A 23256-nucleotide genomic window follows, 5' to 3' on the forward strand; every position below is an offset into this window, starting at 1 on the left:
GAGCCTAGAGGTTTCTACCCTTATTGAGGCTCAATCAAAGATAATTTTAAGTTTGAACCCTTTATTTTTTGTTGTGGAAGCTCAAACATAGGCTGTTTTTCATCATTTTGGGATTCATATGAAAGGTTTTGATTGTTACAATTTTGAGGTGTTATTATTAATGGCTAATTTCATAAATGTTGCATACACTTAATCATGTTATGCTTATTTCATGTTACTTTGTTGTTGATATGTGTTGTCATTTTTTGTAGATATGGATGATGAATCCTATCAATTGTCAACCTCTAGAAATCTTAATTGATACTAGTTCTCATTTTGCGATTGAAAGTTACGGTTCGCAAAGAAGCTTCCAAGTTACGGTTTACGATTATAATTGAGAGATCCAACTACGGTTTGGATAGGAGAAAGCCATTTTTGGTGTTGAGTTGTGAAAGGGGTGGTGTGTATAAACCAACAAAGAAAAAGGAAAAATACGAAAAGACGGGATCGAGAAAACTTAGATGTCTATTTAGACTCCGTGGTTATTTTTATGCATCAAAGGAATGACATCTTATAGTTGTGTCCGGCTTACACAACCATGTGTTGGACAAAGAGTTAGAAGGTCACATAGTTGCGGGCCATTTGAAACCTGAAGAGAAGGATGCACTTGCCGAATTGACAATAAATTTGGTTCCGCCTAGAAATATTATTTCCACATTTGAAAGAGAGAGAGATCCTAATAATGTGACTGCAATAAAGCAAGTGTACAATGCCCGTCATAGAATAAAACTTGCCAGTAGGCAGTAAAGTACTCAAATGCATTATCTTTTGAAATGTCTTGAGGATAACAAGTATGTTTTCAAAGTTAGAACGGTTAGTGAGTCTACCAACTATTCATAATATTTTCTTTTCATATCCTAAATTTGTGAACTTATTCAACTGATTTGATGATGGATTCGACATACAAAATCAATCGGTACAATATGTTGTTGTTTGAGATAATCAGTGTCAGGTCGACTGTGAAGAAATATGTCGTTGTTTGAGATCATCAGTATGTTTGACTCTGATCATTTTGGACGTCTATATATAATGGACATCATAACTCAAGAAATGACTTCACTTGGTTGAATAAAGTAAAAAGTTTTATAAAATATTAATGTCATATTAATCCATATCAAGATTTGCATGTTTGAATGAGTGACACCACAACCTGAAAGGATATTTGTCAATTGTAAGTTTCAAATAAACCATGATGGTTAAGTGCCATGGAGGCCTTTTTCAATTGAACGGGGATGATGTATATTTCGCAAATTGCTATCAAGATCTGATTATACTAATTGCCATGGAGCCCTTTTTGAATATCACTTGAAAATATTTTTTTCTTTTGATTCACACTAAAAATCTCTTTTCAATTTCAATTTTGTTTCAACGTTTAAGGAAAAGAACTGAGAAAGAAAAAATAATGGAGAAAATTTTCCAGAGAAAGCAAATAAGTTGTTGGGAAACGGAGGATGCAACGGCGTTTAGTTTTTATAAAATTAAATAATTAAATAATCCGCATGTTATAATTTCATTAGTCAACTGTAAAAACTGCACTTACAAAACTGTATCTAAGTTTTGTTCAATGAGCATTATAATAATAGAGGTGGTAATAGACTAGGCCGAGCCAGACTTTGTCAAGCCTGAGCTTGAATGTCAAAAAATCGAAGGTCTGAGTCTGGTCTGGGGCCTATCATAAACTTATTTTTAGGCCTGAGTCCGACCTTTTGAAAGCCTGATGTGACCTGTAACCTGTTAGCCTGTTTAAAAATCAATTTCACATGAACATATTTAAATAAATAATTATATTTATTTTTAAATATACTTATGAACTACTGATAAACCAATGTTTTTTTTTATATTTAACATGATATTTTAGAGAATTTGACTATATATGTCATCATATTTCAATTATAGTTTATAATAATACATTTATATATGTGAAAAATTAACTAATGAAAAAGTTAATAAATTTATAATTTAATTAAAGTACAAATTTGATGACAATATATATATATATATATATATATATATATATATATATATATATATAGTAGTAAGCATATTATTCATATTAAATTAAAGAGGCTAGCCTAGTAGGCCTGAAAGATTTTTTTTAATTGCATGCAGCCTGACATTTTTAACTAAATAGATTTATAAAAAAAGTTTTGGTCTGCTCTATTTAAAGAAAGGGTTAAATATGTTTTTTGTCCCTATAGTTTTTCAAAATTTTGCCTTTAGTCCCTAAATTTTTTTTTCACAATTTTTAGTCCTTGAAGTATTTTTTGCCATGATTTTTGGTCCCTACTTTTCATTCATATAGGGACCAAAAATATATTAAGCATTTGATGAAATGTGTGTACTTTGAGGTGAATGCATATGCGTGTATATAGGAGAGGTACGTGTATAAGCATTTTGTGGGTCCATGTGAATGAAATGAATCACAAAAATCTCATTTGGAGTGTTCGTTACACGCTGTAGGCAGTGCACCAAGGCGTAGTAGTCCTGCAAAGGGATATTGTTATTAATATGTGGACGACGTCATGACATGAGAAATATTAATGGACATAGCATAGAAATGAGTTACTTATCTTGTGGCCTTTAACCAGTCCGAAACATATATAAATAATGTTTTTCGTCATTCATTAATAATTGTTTTTCATATCTATTACTATAAAAGACCAAAATATAAATAAAAATATATTATGAAGTTTTATAATAAAAATATTAACAAATGACTTCTTGTTAATTACTCCTATGTGTTAAAAGTCGAGTGAGCTATTAGATTACACGACATATTAATTGGAGTCATTTAGCATTAATTTAATTTTACAAAAAATGGCTTCTTGCGAGTCCTAAATGCTAAATTTTTTTAATAACAAAACATTTTACTTATAAATGGTTTGAAAACTTTCATTTACAAAATGCAAAATAAGAAAAATATGACTAACATCAACATGTTTGTTTGTGCTTTGATCATCTCTCTTTTTATGTTTCTCAATGAACTCTCTGCTCATCGGATAAGTATGTCATTTTTTAGACCATTTTCAAATTTATATTATACACAATATTATAAAACCTCTCAATAACGTTCCTTTTTTTTCTTATTTTACAATGCAGGTGATATCCCTTGCAAAGTTGATAGTGATTGTCCACAACCAAGCATAAACCGTTACAATTGGTGGTGCCGAAAAGATTTTTGTGAGTTAATTAAATTTAGACTTAATTGTATATTTGGTCCTATATGTTTATTTTAGGTTTTAAGTTGGTCTCTTATGTTTATTTTGTTTCAAAGTGGTCTCTTATGTTTTAAAAGTTTCAAGTTGGTCCCTCAAGTTTTTAAAATTTCAAGTTGATCCCTCAATTTCTAAAATTTGAATTGGTTAGTCCTATAAAGATGATTAAATAGGGACTAACTAATTCAAATTTTCGAAACTTGAGGGACCAACTTGAAACATTTAAGGGACCAACATAAAACCTAAAATAAATATAAGGAACCAACTTGAAATTTTTAAAACATAAGGGACCAACTTGAAACCTAAAATAGACATAGAGGACCAAATATGCAATTAAATATTAAATTTATACTTTTAGGATAGAATTTTATGTGATTGTCGTAATGTTTGTGCTTTTATAATTTATTTCAAAATTTGATTTATCTTTCTTTAGTCTTTTGATTTATATTATGCAAGTAATTTTATCTTTCTTTGCTCATAGAAGATATAGTAAACAATACATAGTTATTAATTAATAATGTTAGCTTAATAAATAAATGGCAAAATGCATCTATAGGTCATTTAAGTTTTACGTTTGTATCAGATAGATTCTTTAAGTTAAGTTTGTATCAAATAGGTTTTTAAGAAATAGCTAGGTCCTATTTGATACCAATCCCATATCTCGTAAAGACATTGAATTGGTATGCAAAACTTGCATCAACACATTCAACGCCAACATAAATAGAAAAGGAGAAAGCGGATCGACCTCCTTGTCTTAAGCCCCTCTCCAAAGAAAATTCATCTGTTGGACTATCATTGACTAAAACCAAGGCTATTGCCGAACAAACACATTCGTTAATTCACTTCTTCCACAGTATTGGAAATACATTCTCCCCAACGGCGTATAAATAGCCTCAATCGACCGAATGATAGGCTTTCTCGAAGTCTACCTTGAATAACAAAAGCTTCTTTTTAGACTTGCACACCTCATCCACCACCTCATTCGCGATGAGGATATCATCAAGAATTTGTCAATCTTTCACAAACACAGTCTATGACTCATAAATCGCACTGCCAATCATCATCCTCGGTCTGTTTGATAAAACTTTTGCCAGAATTTTATACAGGCTCCCCACCATGCAATTTCGGCCAAGAGTCTTTAATAAAACCAAAATTTATGCCATCAGGAATCAAAATTGTGGAAAATAAAATTGGGAGACCAAAATTACGGATTTTATACAATAGAAGGATCAAAATTGCATTTAACCCAAATTTCTTAATTCCAAATTGCTTCATGTATCTTTTTGTATTTGTTTAGTGATATATTTTGTTATTTTTAATTTTCTTCTAGCAGAGGCTTCCATTCTCTGATTATATTTCCACTCTGTTTTCTTTCATTGTCATTTGTTTCTCCTAAATTGAATATTAAAAAAAAAAATAGTGAATGATATTGATTTTTATCATTTGTGTGTGGGAACTGATTTTGTATTTTTTTTCCAGGTGTGAAATATTACTTGTGAGGGAACATTTAATAAGTATTGCTAGCTCATGTCTGTAATATATGTATTAATTTCTAGAATATTATATCTGATAATAAATACTAGATCGCATTTCCGTGAGTTGGCACGTGTCATATATATGTATGCAAATAATAATCATGGTTATATATAACAAAATACTATATAACCATGATGAGTTAACTCGTCTAAATTATAAAAAATAAATTTTTTTTTTTCAAATTGCCTAGTGGGATTGAATGTTGCTAGAAAAATAGCTTTCCCATTCAAATTTACCTAAAGCATATGGTTTCTAACATAAGCTACTCTATAATCAATTATAAACCAAAACTCCATAAAAAAAATTTCTCTCAATAATGAGAAGGGCTTTTGATGTTGAAATTGATGGTTAAAAGCTAATAAAATTAGAACATTAAGTTTCATGTACAAATTTTCCAATAATGTTTAGGCATGTTTACGATGAAATACATATCAACAATAATGATTTACTCTAATTAATGAGGATAATTAGAAACTCCATATGCGTAGCTTTTAATAAAAGCTTTTTCTAAATTAGGCTTGATACATTACAAATTTTATAATCAAAGATTAGTTGGTATCAAATGGAATTGCTAAAAGTTTAAGTACTAAAAACTCAATAGCATGTTAAATTACATAAGTGACACATGATATGTGGTGCTTGCTGCTGCCAAGTATATGTACAACACTTATTTCAATCCAATAGCAAAATCTTAGTCCATAGCAATCCGTGCATAGGTTACAGATTTCACTGATATCATTGCCAATGAAGGATACTAAAATTACTACTAAGAGGAAAATGATTTATCATAATTTTCTTAAAGCACTAAAATATATAACTTTTGTCTAACTCCAAATTAAAATTTAAGCCTTTACATGATAATCTCTTCAAAAATAGAGTCAAAAAATTGAATGCATAGTCTATCAGTTAGGAGACCAAAATTAAAATTGAATGCCTTTACTGTATATTTTTTGTCAACTCTCTAAAGTTAGGTGTTTAACATTATCCAAAGAACTCATATGGATTCTTTAATGGGTTTAATTTCATTCTTTATATTATTTCACACTTTTTAATTATTTAAACAATTCAACCTCATTTCTCAAATATCCAACCTTAATTATAAATAAATTTTGCACTTTAATTCACAAAACCATCCATCTTTTGGCGTTTTTAGAAATTAAAGTTTTTTTTAATCAAGAAGTTAAAGTTAATGTTCTGAAAATTGGCATGTTTATTTTAGGACAAAACTTAGCCGTAGTTTCTTAGATGTTGTTCAAACTATTCTCCAACTAAATAATGACAAGTGGACTACTAACTCACATCAGCCTTGTTATGAACTAATCTCCGTTAAATCACTTTACTTTTGTTAACCCTGACAATCACAACATTAGAAATTATAAAAAATTGAGGAAATAATGTGGAACAATAGACCCTTGGATGATAAATATAAAGGAATATTTTAATTTAAAAGAAATGAAGGAAAAGTGATTGATGGTTGAGATTTTAAAATTGAGGAAAACCAAATTAAGAGGATCCATTCTCGAAATTTTGCCGACTATCATCACCGCTTGGAACAACTACCAACATAATAATCAACATAGATCTTCAATGGTATCTTGACTATCTTCCACACTCATATTCTACACAAAATGTTTCCAATTAAACAAAACATTAACTCTATTTTTTTTAAACAACATTAAAATGTTCGGTTTGGTTGAGTGGAAAGAAAGAGAGAGGAAGAAAAATTGCGGAAATCAATGAAAAACTAGGATTGATTTACGTAATTTTTTTTCTCCTTCTTTCTTTCCACTAAACCAAACGGACCATAACTCTAATTTGATTCCTCTATCTGTGGATGCACTATTGTTGAATCTGAAGAGTTCAAAACTTTTACGTATCTAATTCTCAAATTGAAAGAAACTAAAGAATAATGATGTCACTTCCCCCATTCAAGTGATTATATATTGTAGATTGAAAACATCGGAAGTGGTTGTGCCAGGAAGAAACAAATAAGGTGTTGTGTGGGTTAACGGTGTGACAGAGAACTGTGGTTAAGTTTTGTCCTTTTTTTTACTGCTTACATTTTTTTGAATGGTAAATAATATCTATACATCTATACATAATATAAAGGGGATGTGTCAATTTGGTGTGGATTTTTATTAATTCCTATTTTACCCTTTTTGGGCTGGATTTTTCTTTTACAATTCTACCCTTTTTGTAACACGTATAAACTACCTAAAACTACCAAACCCACTCTCTTCCATTAGATAAACGCATTTCTTTCTTTCCTTATATCACTTTCTACTTTCACATTTTTTCTACTGACCTTTTCTTATATTTCCTTCAATCAAAGGTATATTGTGTGACTCTTCATTTTCTGAGAATTGAAAGGGGTTTCAAATTTGGTACTTTATTCTCTTTTCAATTTTGGGTATTATATATATTTTTTTAATTCATATTTTCATCAATTTAAGCAGGTTATTGAAGTTGTTCATCGTGTGGTTAATTTGATCAGAACACCAAATTTATTATAGATTCTGTAAGTTTTTGTTTCCTATGATTATGTTTTTAGTCAATTTTGCTGTAATGGGTCAACATTGTTTTTATGTTTTAGTCATGTTTTGGTTAGTTTTCTAATTCATATGTATAGAGTGCTAATGAAATCAAATTCTTTTACCACAATCTGCGACGATAGTTATAATTAAATAAATAAATAAATATTATATGTTTTGGTTATACGCAAGAAGAATTGTGTTTGAAGTGCTAATGAAATCAAACCTTAAACCTATCTGTGTATAACTGAAGATGGAGGGATGCAGCAAGACACCAAGAACTAGCAAGAGTGATGATGATAGTGACATTGAACCAGAAAACTTGCTAATCAAGGTTTCAAACCAAAAAAAAAAAAAAACTAATGGGAATTTTAAGCTAGAATTATATACATGTTGCATGGAGAATTGTGTTGAAATCTCTGATTCAGACACCACGATTGGAATTTTAAGCTATAATTATCTTTCTATTATACCCTGTTTTAATCCACTAATAAATTATCTTTCTATTATACCCTGTTTTGAAAGCTGCGAAGTGATAAAACTGTACCTTTGAGAAAATTGGAGCAGACTGCGAAGTAGAAGAAGAAGAACTAAACGGTGGAATGGGATAAGGAATCTCTTTTATACGCAAGAAGAACACTCTGTTAAAAACCCTATCAATTTTTTTTGTTTTTGTTTTTGTTTTTCTATTTATATGGGCTTTTGGGCTTGGTATTATGACCCGTTAATTATAGCCTAATTAACAATAAGTTTAGGGATATGCTAATAACACGTGCTTTTTTGTTTATACACGTCCCTCTCACTGTTTTCTTTTGGAATAACCCATAATTTACTTATGATAATTTAGTCTTATGCTAATCAAGACAAGCATCACTTGAAAAATCACATTGTTTCTAAGTTTCTAGATAAACTAAATAACTGCAAACCAAATAGTATGTTAAGCGATCTGCAAATACCCTACTTGAGATAAGCGATCGCAAGACATAAATTGATATTAGGGATGAAAAACATTATTGATGTTTAGTCAAATTCAAGACTGAATACTAAAAAATATATGAAAGCGTGAAATAAAACCGTGTTTAGATTTTGAATCCATGTCTCTTTGTGTCTTTGATATATGCTTCTCTCTTGACGTACTCAAATTTGGAACATTTCGACCAAGTTATTTATTTACATTTCACTCAATTCGAATGCACAAATTACTTGAGTGATACCATTGGCAATTGATGTTCTCATGTTTTTAATATTTTCCTTTCCTATTTCTTCATTTTTTTTATTATTAGCACTTTTGACAAGATTCATGTCCCATGTTTTCTAACTTGCAGTTTTGTGTAGTGGTAATTAATTGGCTGTTACTTGGGTATAAATTCACAAGGTTTCATTTTCATAGGATATCTTGAATGCTGAATAACCTAGCATGTGTTCACATCATAATCAACTTCAACACCATTGAATCAACTACTAAGTTTCTTACTTTTGTGGTGACTTTGCAGTTTAAATTAAGTCCAAATATGAATACAAGAACAAGCATGAAGTAGATGGAATAAAGCGCAAGGAGAAGGAGGAGAAATCCCTTCAAGGTTTTGAATATTGTGCTAAACTTTTCATGTTATTGGTTTGTTAATTTTGTTTGCAATGAATTTTATTTGGATCGAAAGCGTTTCATTTTTATTTTTTTGTACTACATATTGAAGCATCTGATGATCATATGCTACAAAATTGCATAAATTGTTGAATGATTTTTAATTTAATTCAACGTCTCTATATAACTTATTGTTCTCCAATAATTAGTTTTTTGTGTCTGATTTGGAGATTCCTTGGGCAACAAAACAATATGAATCACAACTTTAAGTTAGATTTAATAATTTTATTAAAAAAAAACTTAAAATTGTTATCTATGTGTATTCTCTAGAGTAAAAGCGAGTACAATTAAGTCGAATTATCCATATCTATACATCTTACATATATCTTACATATAATAAATAGGATATATGACTTTGGTATGGATTTTTCATTATCCCAATTTTACCCTTTAATAATTATTATTTTTTTATTAAAAAAAAAGGAAAAAATGGAAAGTAACTATAATAAGCAGATTTTAAAAGAAATAACTGTAAACTCATGGTAGTTTTCTCGATTCAAAGCCCACGTTACAAAAGGCATCAGTTATGCAAAAACCAACAAAAAATGAAACATGAATTTTAGTGGTTTGCCTATCCAAACAACAACAACAACAACAAAAAAGTGGGGGAGAGGAAAATTGCGTGACTAGAAGTGGCCGTGCATCAGATACAATGAGATTCTTTCATAGTTTCATATGCTGGTTTTTGTGACTTTCACATCAGATTACTTTCATTTGATTTATTATATTTTTTACTTAATTTAGTTTAATAATTTTGTGGTTCGACGTTGAAAAATCACTGCAAAATCACCTCTTCCTATTAGCATAAAAAGGAGAAAAGTTTGTATAGGAAAAACTGAGGCAATACACTACAACAATCATGGCTGACACCAACAATACATTATATTATTCCATATATTTTGTGTAACTCATTTTTATTTTCATTCCCTATTTCTTCGTATGTTTCGTTTCTGTTCTTCATCTATGTAAATTTTTTCATGCATTTTGTTTTTTATTGTTCTCGCTTTTAACCATCTTCCTTTTTTATGGGAGTAATCATAGAAAGAGTGGAGGGAAGAGATCACATTGTTGAGGGTGACTATGAATAAATTCTTTTCATAATTATTTAATCGTCATCCTGTTAGTCGAGTCCTCAATATTTTTATAATGGAATGATGTATACATCTTTATATTTTTTCAGTTTTTCTCTTAACAAAAAACTGATCTCATCGAGAGATGGAAAGTTTAAATAACCGCAATAATCGTAGCGACGCTGTTTTCATCATTATTGTCATTTTCAGTAAAAAAAAAAAAATAAGGGTCTTTTCTTTTTCTTCTTATTATTGGCCACTAAATAATTACTTTTTTATGCTTATTTTTCTCAGGTTTTACAGGTTCTATAAGGAGTGTTTTCAAATGAAATTATATGAATATTATACAATAGCAAGGGTTGTACAATGTTGACGGACTTAATTTGTACCTATTCATTTATAAGGATTTTCTTTTGAAAGGGACTTTTACATTGGATTCAACGTCTCTATGTAACTATGTTTTAATAACACAATATATCTATTATATGCTTCTTTTGGTACTGTCAAGAAAAAATGTCTTCTTTTAGTTTTACTTTTATCAACAAACTTACATAATTCATGTTGCTATGATTTTTTTTTCTTCAACGTTACTTTTCCTATGGTGCGGACTAATACACGTATATTACAATTTTTATTTTGAGGGAACCTGAAAATGCACAAATTAGTTTAAATAAAAATCAAACTTCTAATAAACCATTGTTTACAATTTATGTACATTAATAGAATAAAAAACGCGAATCACACAAACAGGCGCGGAACGCGCCTGTTTGGCCGCTAGTATATAATAAAAAGAAAAAGGGACAGCAGTCAATATTTTTTTTTACTGCTTACACTAATATATGTTGTCACCTCTTGGATGCGTTATTTATATTGAACCGTACATTGATAATAGAGTGTTCCTCTTGTGATTTGAGCTTCAAATATCAAGGAGAAAGATACCTGCAAAATAGTGTACGAATTAGGTGAAATATGTGTACTTTGAGATGAATGCATATGCATATATACATGAGAGATACGTGTATAACCGTTTCGTGGGCCCCATGTAAATGAAATGAGTCACAAAAATCTCCTTTGGAGTGTTCCTTAGATGCCATAGGCAGTGCACCAAGGGCGTAGTAGTCCTGCAAAGGGAGATTGTTATTAATATATTTACGACGTCATGACATGAGAAGTATTAATGAACATAGCATAGAAATGAGTTACTTATCTTGTGACCTTTAACCGGTCCGAAACATATATAAATAATATTTTTCGTTATTTATTAATAATTGTTTTTCATATCTATTACAAAAGACTAAAATATAAATAAAAATATATTATGAAGTTTTACAATAAAAATATTAACAAATGACTTCTTGTTACTCCTATATGTTAAAAGTTGAGTGAGCTATTGGATTATACGACATATTGATTGGAGACATTTAACATTAATTTCAATTTTACAAAAATGGCTTCTTGCAACCCCTAAGTGCTAAATTTTTTTAATAACAAAACATTTTACTTATAAATCGTTTAAAAACATTGCATTTATGAAATGTAAAATAAGAAAAATATGACTAACATCGACATGTTTGTTTATGCTTTGATCACCTTTCTTTTTACGTTTCTTAATGAACTCTCTGCTTATAAGATAAGTATGTCATTTTGTACACCATTTTCAAATTTATCTTATACGCAATATTATAAAAACCTCTTAGTAACGTTCCTTTTTTCTTATTTGACAATGCAGCTGATATCCCTTGCAAAGTTGATAGTGATTGTCCACCAAGGACAATTTTGATTCAGTGGCGGTGCCGAAAAAATTTTTGTGAGTTAATTAAATTTATACCTTTTAGGATCTAATTTTATGTGATTGTCGTAATGTTTGTGAAAATTTGATTTATCTTTCTTTAGTCTTTCAATTTATATTATGCAAGTAATTCTATCTTTCCTTGCTCATAGAAGATACAGTAAACAACAACATAACTGTGTATTAATTAAGAAAGTTAGCTTAATAAATAAATCGCAAAATACATCTATAAGTCCTTTAAGTTTTACGTTTGTATCAGATACGTCCTTTAAAGTTTTTAAGTATTTGATAGGTCCTTTAAGTTTGACATGTGTCAGATAGATCCTTTAAGTTTTAAGTTTGTATCAAATAGGTCCTTAAGAAATAGGACCTATTTGATAAAAAAAACTTAAAACTAAAAGGACTCATCTGATACAAATGTAAAACTTAAAGGACTTATCTGATACTTAAAAAACTTAAAGGATTATTTAATACAAACATAAAACTTAAAGGACCTATGAATGCATTTTGTTTAAATAAATCCATCTTCATGTTGACGGTGATTCTGCGAGTGCACAGAATCGCTACCAAGTAATAAAGTGATAAGTTTACCGTTCTCCACAGGAATTGTGCCAAAATGACTAGTTCGCTTAGGAATGATTTTGCATTCTCTTTGGTTTAAAGATAGTTATGCGGGTAAAAGTAAATAACAGGAATTTAAAGAACAGAAATTAAATGACAGAAAAAATAAATAGTGTGTGTGACCACACATGGTGGTTAAGTGTGGTCGGATCCCTCCTTTACTCCTGCTTGGTGGTTATTCCTTTGTTTCCCTCTATTAGGAATTAGACTATTGAAAATAGGTTCAGAAGCACTCGTTCCCTATTTCTATTACAAACTTTTCAGAGTCTAGTTAGTTGTTACCCTTACTCTATTTAAGCATCATCGTCCCAAAGTTCCACTTTTTTGTTAAAACGTTGGTATCATTACCTCAGTGACTCAGTGTGTCATAAGCCGTCATGTGTGCCTCTAACTAGTCCTAACTCTGCCTTAAGTAGAAATTATCGTTCTTTCTAATCCTACACTAAGACCTCAGATACTGAATTTAATGGTCTCATGTTGTCCCTAGCATACTATCCTTCATTCGGGATTACTAGCTTCGTTTCATATGTGATATCCACTAGGTCCTTAGATTTTATTCTAATGTGATCAATATTAAAATAAATATAAAACCGGATAATAAAAGAGTTTGAAAGTAGAAACAATTGAATTTATACCCAAATTGTACAAAATAACAAACCAAGCATTCATAAGGGAGTTCTTCCTCGACTCCACCTAACCTAGGAAAAATAAATTACAAAGACAGAAAGAAAAAAACATTATTGGTCTTGGGGTTTCTTGGCCTCCTTGCCTCCTCCTTAGAGTTCTCCTAACTCTAGAGTGAATATCACTATTGTTGAGTGATTTCTGAATGAATAATAGTGGAGGAAGGAGGCTCTATTTATAGTTTTTTAGCTGGGTTTGGGCTTTTTCTGCGCATCCATCACACCCATCGTGGCCATGATGGCGTGTATTTTCGCCTCATCGTGGCAACGATGGATCCTATCGTGGTGCGATGGAATATTTCTTCAGGATTTTCTGTGTGTTTTTCAAGTCATCATCGTGCCACGATGACAAGCCATCGTGGTACGATGGAAAAGATTTTCTGCAGATTTTCTTCAATTAAACCGTCTTCACATCGCGCCACGCTGAGATTCATCGTGGGTACGATGACTGCGCTGCTTTATTACATTTTTTCTCTTTTTTGCTGTTTTTTCCACTTTTCTTGTTTCTGGGCCAAGTAACTTCACTTTTCCAGGTATTTGCTTGTTTTTGGACTTCAATTGCAATTAAAACTATCCTAAATTACTATTAAAACATCATATAATTGGCTGTCATCACATGTATATTTTGTTTTCTGGAGCCTGTCACCAAATTTTCTTTTTCGCAAACTGTTACTATTTAAAAAAAGAAGAAAAAAAAGAATTGAAAAGACAAGAACATTGTTACCGTTTCTATCGTATTATTTTATAGGTGCTTTATTTTTATGTGTTATTATATATATGTGAAAAAGATTCTTTATTCTTCCAAAGATGTGTTTGAAAAAAATTTATACTCCTTTCTTGCCACAATATAAATCATTTTGACACTTTTACGCATATTAAGAAATATAATTAATGTTGTATAGAAAATATAAATTATGAGTTGATTTACAAAATTGTCCTTTATTAATGGTATGAGAAAAATAAATTGAAGAATTGAAAGAAGAGAGAGTAATAAATAGTTAATTGATGCCGAGAAAACTACAAAATATTACAAAATGTCAAAAATGAAGTAACACATGAAATGTTAATCGATACCCAAACAAGTAAACGGGCTCGACCACCACCTATGGTAGTTTGAAACTAGATTATTGTTCGTTGTATTCAACCATCGATAAGAATAGAGTTTGACGTTGTCCAACAGTTAAGGTAGGGACAACTCTTAGCTTCTGAAAAGTTTGATTTTTGTTGTTCCACATAACCCAAACACATAAGAGTCAAATGAGTTGCAAAAAGGAGCGTGTGCTCGAAGACCGCCCTATGAATAAGTAAATATGGTCTGAAAGATTTTGAGAGTCCAACGAAGACATTCTGATCCAAGGCCGGACTAACGACCAAAGGAGGCAAAAAGTGCTACAGGAGAAAAATAAGTGATGAGCTGATTCAACACCTCCACAACCGGACACGCAAAAATAAGATTATGGAGTGATGATAGCTCGAGTTACGAAATTTGTTTTTGTTGGCAACCTGTCTCACAAGAGTCTCCAAGCAAGAATCGACACCTTCAAGGGAATTGTTTGTGCCAAATAAGTTCTTCAGCTGCATCCAAAGTAACAAGCTGATGAGAAGTCAATAGCTGATATGCACCACGAACCCAATAACCTCAAACAGCATCAAGCTGCCACTACCACACATCAAAACTCTCTGGGCCTGCAAAAAAGAGATCCCGAAGTAAAATCTAACTCTCCTCCAGCATCTCCTCCTCCCACACCCATAATTGTCTCTGCCACACCCACGCCTCCCCTCCGGCCTCCCACCATAAAGAAAACATATCGGCTACCGTAATCGATTGATTCTCCGTCAAATTGAATATGTGCCTAAACCTCTCACTCAAGGGAGTCCGCCCAACCAAGGATCGGTCCAAAGAAATGTATCCAACCCATTCCCTAGGGGTGAGCATCAGTTGGTTATGGGCGGTTTCGGGCAAAAAATGGCTCACCCGAACGAAACTGAGTGCAAAACTCCAACACATTTTCGACCATATATTACTTCAGTTCTGACGGGTTACGCATTGGTCGGTTCACGGGTTAATCGAACGGGTTCATTCGGGTATTGAGCCATGTGAACTTTTAACCCCCACAACTAAAAAATGAATACAAAATAGAGAAGTGAACAGAGAAAATCGATTGATCTCTAGATCACCTCCTTCCAACAGCACTCTAAAGAGATACACAACCATAACACTCTACCATTCTGTGAAGCCCCGATACTCCAAAAATGGCAAAGTATCGTGTCCGATACGTACTCGATACCGACACTCGTCCGATACTTTCCGATACACGTATCGGAGAAGTATCGACAATTAATATTATTTTTTTAAATAAAATATAACCAATACTTGTCAGATACTTCTCTGATACGTGTATCGAACGAAAAAGTATCGTGCAATTAATGCTTTTTGATGATGGAAATGTATAAGAGGAGACTGATACAATTCTTATTTTCTCTTAAGTATTGAATGTTTTAGTATGATGTTACCAACTGTCTTTATTAGTTTTTCTCCTTGTCATGACTTGAAGTCTGGACCTCCAACTCCTAAACCTTTTAACCAGTTGAGCTACTCATCCCACCCCGCTTTTTGGGTAGTACTTAACTTAATATATGTAATTGTCACTTGTTTTCTTATTTTGAGTAATTTGAATGTTAATTTTTATCATTATTGATTTTAGTTATGTTTATATATTGTGCATTTATATATTTAATTTTAAATTTAATTTTTAAATAACGTATCCCGAACGTATCGTATCGGGAATTTTAAAAAATTTCTCGTATCACCGTATCGGTATCGTGTCACGTATCAGGGCTTGATAGCTACCATTTGTCTGTCTGTCAATACATCTCCATATTTCGAATGTAGAAATTTAAAAAATTAGATGCTCTAAATCCTTCAGATCATATAGAGGAAAATAAGCAATCTTGATATGAAAAAGAAGAACAAAAGAAGAACAAACACATGGAGAGACCAAAGTCTTCAACTCACCCACACAATATTTTTAGCCAAGATAAAAGTATGATGAAAGGTTCACACTTTATCACCTTCACTAAAATATACACTTTAAACTTTAAAAAATATTGGTACCACAAAAGACCATGGAAAGACAGTGTATAACATTACAGTACACCTCGAGCCTTGTTCCAAATGACGTGTGCATTTTCTTTTTCCTGAATCAAAGTAATTTCAATACTAAAGATAAGAACAAACAAGTATCACCTTCTTACCTATATGTCGGTTTCAAGTACCGACGGAATGAATTTTTTGAAACCAAAACCGCCCACCTTTAACCATTTCAATTCTTTTTTTTATCTAGTGACCCGAACAATCGTGCGAATCCGCCCGTTGCACCAAATTTGATTACGGATAGAACGGGTTCGGTCGGAATCGAAATTCTTGCTCACCCTTACCATTCTCCACCTTTAATAAAACTAAAGTTTTTGCCATTGGGAATCAAAATTGTGGATTTTGTAAAATAGAAGGGTCAAAACTGCATTTAACCCTAATTTCTTAATTCTCAATTGCTTCATGTACCTTTTTGTATCTGTTTAGTGATATATTTTGTTATTTTTAATTTTCTTTTAGCAGAGGCTTCCATTCTCTGATTATATTTCCCACTTTGTTTTCTTTCTTTGTCGTTTGTTTATCCTAAATTGAATATTAAAAAAAAAAGTGAATGATAATGATTTTTATCATTTGTGTGTGGGAACTGATTTTGTATTTTTTTTCCAGGTGTGAAATATTATTCGTGAGGAAACATTTATTAAGTTTTGCTAGCTCATGTCGATTTGTAACATCATGTATTAATTTCTAGAATAAAATATTATATCTTCTGATAATAAATACTAGATCGCATGCCCGTGAGTTGGCACGTGTCATATATATATATATATATATATATATATATATATGTATGCAAATAATAATCATGGTTATATATAACAAAATACTATATAATTCTAAATAATTTTTTTTCTTTTTCAAATTGCCTAGTGGGATTGAATGTTGCTAGAAAAATAGCTTTCCCATTCAATTTTACCTAAAGCATGGTTGCTAACATAAGCTACTCTATAATTAATTGTATAAACCAAAACTCCATAAAAAATTATTTCTCTCAACTTATCAAATGACATAAACCACAATAAATCCATCGAGTTGTTTTGCTTCATAGCTATGATTTCTATTTGAAGTTGGCACCTGAAATATGCAGCAAGTAATTAATGTGACTAACAACAATAAAGACATTATGTAATGAGACTCACAAAATCACAATAATAAATCATTATGAGAAGGGCTTTTGATGTTGAAATTGATGGTTAAAAGCTAATAAAATTAGAACATTAAGTTTCATGTACAAATTTTCCAATAATGTTTAGGAATGTTTACGATGAAATACATATCAACAATAATGATTTACTCTAATTAATGAGGATAATTAGAAACTCCATATGCGTAGCTTTTAATTAAAGCTTTTTCTAAATTAGGCTTGATACATTACAAATTTCATAATAAAAGATTAGTTGGTATCAAATGGAATTGCTAAAAGTTTAAGTACTAAAAACTCAATAGCATGTTAAATTACATATATGACACATGATATTGGTGCTTGCTGCTGCCAAGTATATGTACAACACTTATTTCAATCCAATAGCAAAATCTTAGTCCATAGCAATCCATGCATAGGTTACAGATTTCACTGATATCATTGCCAATGAAGGATATTAAAATTACTACTAAGAGGAAAATGATTTATCATAATTTTCTTAAAGCACTAAAATATATAACTTTTGTCTAACTCCAAATTAAAATTTAAGCCTTTACATGATAATCTCTTCAAAAATAGAGTCAAAAAATTAAATGCATAGTCTATCAGTTGGAGACCAAAATTAAAATTGAATGCCTTTACTGTATATTTTTTGTCAACTCTCTAAAGTTAGGTGTTTAACGGATTTTCCTAAAACTAAGAGCAACATTATCCAAAGAACTCATATGGATTCTTTAATGGGTCTAATTTCATTCTTTATATTATTTCATACTTTTTAATTATTTAAACAATTCAACCTCATTTCTCAAATCATCCATCTTTTGGTGTTTTTAGAAATTAAAGTTTTTTTTAATGAAGAAGTTAAAGTTAATGTTCTGAAAATTGGCATATATATTTTTTTTAGGACAAAACTTAGCCGCAGTTTTTTAGATGTTGTTCAAACTATTCTCCAACTAAATAATGACAAGTGGACTACTAACTCACATCAGCCTTGTTATGAACTAATCTCCGTTAAATCTCTTTACTTTTGTTAACCCTGACAATCACAACATTAGAAATTATAAAAAATTGAGGAAATAATGTGAAACAATAGACCATTGGATGATAAATATAAAGCAATATTTTAATTTAAAAGAAATGGAGAAAAGATGATTGATGGTTGAGATGTAAAAATTGAAGAAAACCAAATTGAGAGGATCCATTCTCGAAATTTTGCCGACTCTCATCACCGCTTGGAACAACTACCAACATAATAATCAACATAGATCTTCAATGGTATCTTGACTATCTTCCACACTCATATTCTACACAAAATGTGTTGGGGTTGATTGCAATGTAAGTCTCACATTGCTAATAAACGAAAAAAAGGTCAAGGAAATTATATTTGAGAAGTCCCACATTGCTTAGAAAAGTGAAGAGTGGAGGAGCTCAATGCTATATAAAGAGACCTCAAGTTCCTTGTTTCAAAGCACCAAACAGTAACACTTGTAAACACTTTAAGTTTATATTTGTGTCTTTTTGCTTTTCTCTTATGCTCTTGTTTAAGAGTATTTGAGATGTAGTTCAAATATTTACTTTGGAGAGTGTGGGTGTATTGGGGCATGGGGTGATTGAGAGTGAAGTCTATGTGTTGTAACAATTTTTCACATAGTGTTTATTCTCTGGTTGTCGGTTTTGACAACGGCCGTGGTTTTTTCTCCGATTTGGAGTTTCCACGTTATATTCTTGTGTTGTTGATTGCGTTCATTTATTTTCTCTATGCCGATTTTTCCCAACAACTGGTATCAGAGCTCTTGGTTTGATTCAGGAGGAGGGAGTTCCGCTGTGAAGTTTAGGCTAGAGAAAATTGATGTTTGGCTTATAGAAAATCAAGTCAAGGATGTGTTGATGCAATCAGGGTTACACAAGGTCAGCTTGGAGAGGCGGTGGTAATAATACTCGACATCAGTCTGGAGAGGCGGTGCTAAGAATACTCGGGTTACGTCTGAAACAACAACTTATTATGAGGATGCGAAGGTGCTAGTGGAAGTTGAGAATCAGTGGAATGTTGAGTCATATGGACTTTGGAAGCTCCTATCACATGTGGTTGAAGAAGAAATACTTTTGAATCCCTATAGCTAGTTGAAGGTGGATTTGTTCATCTTGGTGACGGAAAGCTTGTAAGGTTCAAGGTATGGGTGAGTTTCTTTTAACACAATGCGAGGTATTTTCTTGAACTTTGATGCATAGATAGTAGGTAGATACTTGTTAGATAGTTATACTATTATTGGTTATGCATCTGTTACTAGTGGTGATTCTCATGTTTTGGTTAAGTTGTGGATCTTCGGGTGGGTACTTGTTAGTGACATGAGTTTAGTTGGACTAGTTAAACAAGGTTTACTAGGCGGTGTAACTAAACTGGAATTGTTGGAGCCTAACAAATGCCTGAGGTGGTTTCATAGATATTTGAAGTTGTTCAAGTGGCACATTGACATCGGTTGACATGGATGCAAGGTGTGTGATGATAGCGTGCATGCATTGGTTGGCATTGATGCAAGGTACGCGGTTATCTCGATGGCTGATGAACTTCCGGAGAAAGCCAACATGGAAGTTGCACCATAAATTTTCAGCGAGGTTTCGAGATGAAATTCTTGGGATGACTTGGTTCCAAGTGAAGAAAAATATTGGGATGGTTTAGTTCCAAGTGGAGTATACTCTTTATGGTGGAGTATGATAATTTAATTTGTCGGTATAGACAATGAGAATTATGATTGTCGGTGAAGACAATGATTGTCGGTATAGACAATGGAAGCATAAGATAATGATTGTCGGTGTAGACAATGAAGATTGAAGACCATTACAATCAAGGTGGAGATTGTTGGGGTTGATTGCAATGTAAGTCTCACATTGCTAATAAAGGAAAAAAAAAGGTCAAGGAAATTATATTTGAGAAGTCCCACATTGCTTAGAAAAGTGAAGAGTGGAGGAGCTCAATGCTATATAAAGAGACCTCAAGTTCCTTGTTTCAAAGCACCAAGCAGTAACACTTGTAAACACTTTAAGTTTATATTTGTGTCTTTTTGCTTTTCTCTTATGCTCTTGTTTAAGAGTATTTGAGATGTAGTTCAAATATTTACTTTGGAGAGTGTGGGTGTATTGGGGCATGGGGTGATTGAGAGTGAAGTCTATGTGTTGTAACAATTTTTCACATAGTGTTTATTCTCTGGTTGTCGGTTTTGACAACGGCCGTGGTTTTTTCTCCGATTTGAAGTTTCCACGTTATATTCTTGTGTTGTTGATTGCGTTCATTTATTTTCTCTATGCCGGTTTTTCCCAACAAAATGTTTCCAATTAAAGAAAACATTAACTCTATTTTTTTTTAAATAACATTAAAATGTTCGGTTTGGTTGAATGGAAAGAAAGAGGAAGGAAATAAAATTGCGGAAACCAATGAAAAACTTGGATTGATTTCCGTAATTTTTTTTCTCCTTCTTTCTTTCTACTAAACCAAACGGACCATAACTTTCATTTGATTCCTCTATCTCTGGATGCACTATTGTTGAATCTGAAGAGTTCAAAACTTTTACATATCTAATTCTCAAATTGAAAGAAACTAAAGAATAATGATGTCACTTCCCCATTCAAGTGATTATATATTGTGCTAATAACTATAATTATTCATAAAAGGTGTAGAAAAGAATCTGTGGGTGTTTTTGGAGGTAGAAAAAACATGGTGGTTCTTGGTGGCTATTCCGGCAAGGTTTTTGGTTCATGAACTATTGTAGATTGAAAACATCGGAAGTGGTTGTGCCAGGAAAAACAAATAAGGTGTTGTGTGGGTTAACGGTGTGACAGAGAACTGTGGTTAAGTTTTGTCCGTTTTTTACTGCTTACATTTTTTTGAATGGCAAATAATATATATAATAAAAAGAAAAAGGGACAGCAGTCAATATTTTTTTTTACTGCTTACACTAATATATGTTATCACCTCTTGGATGTGTTATTTATATTTAACCGTACATTGATAATAGAGTGTTCCTCTTGTGATTTGAGCTTCAAATATTGTTGGAATAAAGTTCACATTGTTGTGTGAATTGAAAATAAAATTGAGTCTTATATCGGGTACCAACATACTAGTGTGTTGTAGCATACTAGTGTGTATTTTTGAGAAAATAAATAATAATTAAATGAGGTATTAAATCTCACTAATGTGAGACTTCATTATGCAATTTATTTATTTATTTTCGGTTACAATATATGTGTTACATATATGTGCTAAGTCTTTTGGGATAAAAGTTAGTTTTTATAAAAAATAAAAAGGTTTGTGTGGGTGTTCACTGTGGGCAAGATTTTTCCTCACTAATTCATTGCCGAACCTGCTATGGTGTTTTGGTCGTCATCATCATGCTCGTTTTGCTTGTAGGCAATTCACTAACAATGAGGTTAGTTACTTATTTAGATTATTTTACATCCATGATTCATTCTCCAAATATACAAAAGTGGGGTTGTAATCCATGCAAAGACAAATGGAACAAAATTGATTTCTTATGGATATATAAATTGGCCATGTCTACCAGTATGTCAAATAAGAAAATTACATCTTGCAATTAAGCTTTAAAGTTTAGATAATAGTTGTGAATGAGATTTTTTCTTTCAACGATTGCATTTCATAATATTAAGAAATAGAAGGAAAGAAATCCAGTTTTGAATGTCTTCTTGCACTCATCTATATAACTATGTGAACCTATTTAAATTAGGTAGTCTATTTTGGATGATTTTATATCAAGATTGTAATTGGTTTTTTTTAACAATGATCGATACCGATGGTGTCTTCTTACTGATATGTATATTTGAGGCTTCCCGTAAATTAATTTTGTTGATCATGGATGAATGATTTAGTATTAATTATTGTAATTTTATTTGATTATGCTAATTGGAAAGATTTGCATTATTTGGTATTCTGATTGAATTGTTTAGAAAAGAACAAATCTTTATCTTGTTAATCGTAAACATGCGACCTTTTTATACTAGTACTTGTATTAGTATTAATTTGGTTAAGAGTGATCAAAGTATCACTAGTTCCTTCAAATTAAGAATGGTCTTAGTACCATTATCCCTTTGATTTGAGAATGATTTTAGTACCATATTGGAATGGCCTTAGTGTCATTATATTGATTGATATTGTAGTATCATCAATACATGTGGTATTGTAGTACCACATGTGGTATCATAGTACCGGTGATTCATAGATTGATGTCGCAGCATCAATTTGAGTGGTATTGTAGTACCACTGAATAACCGATGAATCATAGATTGATGTCGTAGCATCAATTCGAGTGGTATTGTAGTACCATTCAAGAAAGTGTATTCTTTGACCGATTTCTACCGTGCAGTAGCATATCGGTATACTGTTGTAACTGGGCTGTTTTATCCTGGGGACGGCGTGGTTGATAGTCTGGTTGCACAATTTTGGGCAGTGCCACGAAACGTCTTAAAGAAAGCGACCTAGTCCGCGACTCAACCCAGTAATCTCTTCGGTGGCTGTAAAAATTAATTTTTAACTGTTTTTTAAATCCGAAATCAACAAATATCAAGGAGAAAGATACTTGCAAAATAGTGTATGAATTAGGTGAAATGTGTGTACTTTGAGGTGAATGCATATGCATATATATATATATATATATATAGGAGAGGTACGTGTATAACCGTTTCGTGGGCCCCATGTAAATGAAATGAGTCACAAAAATCTCCTTTGGAGTGTTCCTTAGACGCCATAGGCAGTGCACCAAGGCGTAGTAGTCCTGCAAAGGGGATTGTTATTAATATATGGACGACGTCATGACATGAGAAGTATTAATG

The 23256-nt window shown here is 31.7% G+C and overlaps 3 long non-coding RNA genes across 3 annotated transcripts; all 3 read left to right on the forward strand.

Annotated features, from left to right (window-relative positions):
* The first annotated feature begins 2904 nt into the window (after positions 1–2904).
* Positions 2905–4972, forward strand: LOC123918767. Its single transcript, XR_006812905.1, has 3 exons — positions 2905–3042; positions 3139–3219; positions 4734–4972. It is a non-coding gene; the product is annotated as an uncharacterized LOC123918767 (long non-coding RNA).
* Positions 4973–6910: 1938 nt separating this feature from the next.
* Positions 6911–9072, forward strand: LOC123918772. The gene is made up of 3 exons (XR_006812909.1): positions 6911–7122; positions 7247–7308; positions 8815–9072. It is a non-coding gene; the product is annotated as an uncharacterized LOC123918772 (long non-coding RNA).
* Positions 9073–11508: 2436 nt separating this feature from the next.
* LOC123918769 lies at positions 11509–17018 on the forward strand. The gene is made up of 3 exons (XR_006812906.1): positions 11509–11667; positions 11763–11840; positions 16887–17018. It is a non-coding gene; the product is annotated as an uncharacterized LOC123918769 (long non-coding RNA).
* The last annotated feature ends 6238 nt before the right edge of the window (positions 17019–23256 follow it).

Source organism: Trifolium pratense, linkage group LG3, assembly GCF_020283565.1.
Source record: "Trifolium pratense cultivar HEN17-A07 linkage group LG3, ARS_RC_1.1, whole genome shotgun sequence".
Taxonomy (NCBI): domain Eukaryota; kingdom Viridiplantae; phylum Streptophyta; class Magnoliopsida; order Fabales; family Fabaceae; genus Trifolium; species Trifolium pratense.